We start from the raw sequence: 645 nt of genomic DNA on the forward strand, positions 1-645 counted from the left end.
TTGAGCTGCAAAACAATGCATTGTGGGAATGAAACACTGCTACTATAAAGCTGTAAACAACAACAAAATCTCAGAAAACAATGAAAACTTTCAGGTTGATGATGCCTGAGACAGAAGAAGCACAAGAACTACTCAAGACCAGCCCTTAAGCACGTAACCACACACTCCATGTCACTAACTGTAACCAAGGCAAGACAAAGGTGTTGGCACGTGCACACACACAAAAACACACACACGCACACACACACACACACACACACTTTCACATTTCTGTCTTTTTGAGGACATATAATACATTACTCAGCTCCTTACCCTTATTCCTTTCTGTTCTAACCAGCAGCTTAAACATAACTCAAACACTGATCCTGACCCTGACACTGACGCTGACACTAACCCTGACCTGAATTCAATTCCAACCTCAACCGTGTCCTAACCCTCCAACAATCCTTTGGGAGTACTTAATATGTAGTAAATATGAAGACACACACATACTCGCTCTCTCTCTCACTCCCTCTCGCTCTCTCTCTCTCTCACACACACACACACACACACACACACACACACACACACACTCGTACACACAGATGTGGAGTTGATGTGTCTAAATGGCTAACAATCCATTGTCTTTTTCGAACCTCTGACCCT

The sequence above is a fragment of the Takifugu rubripes genome, chromosome 11 (assembly GCF_901000725.2).
Source record: "Takifugu rubripes chromosome 11, fTakRub1.2, whole genome shotgun sequence".
NCBI classification, from domain to species: domain Eukaryota; kingdom Metazoa; phylum Chordata; class Actinopteri; order Tetraodontiformes; family Tetraodontidae; genus Takifugu; species Takifugu rubripes.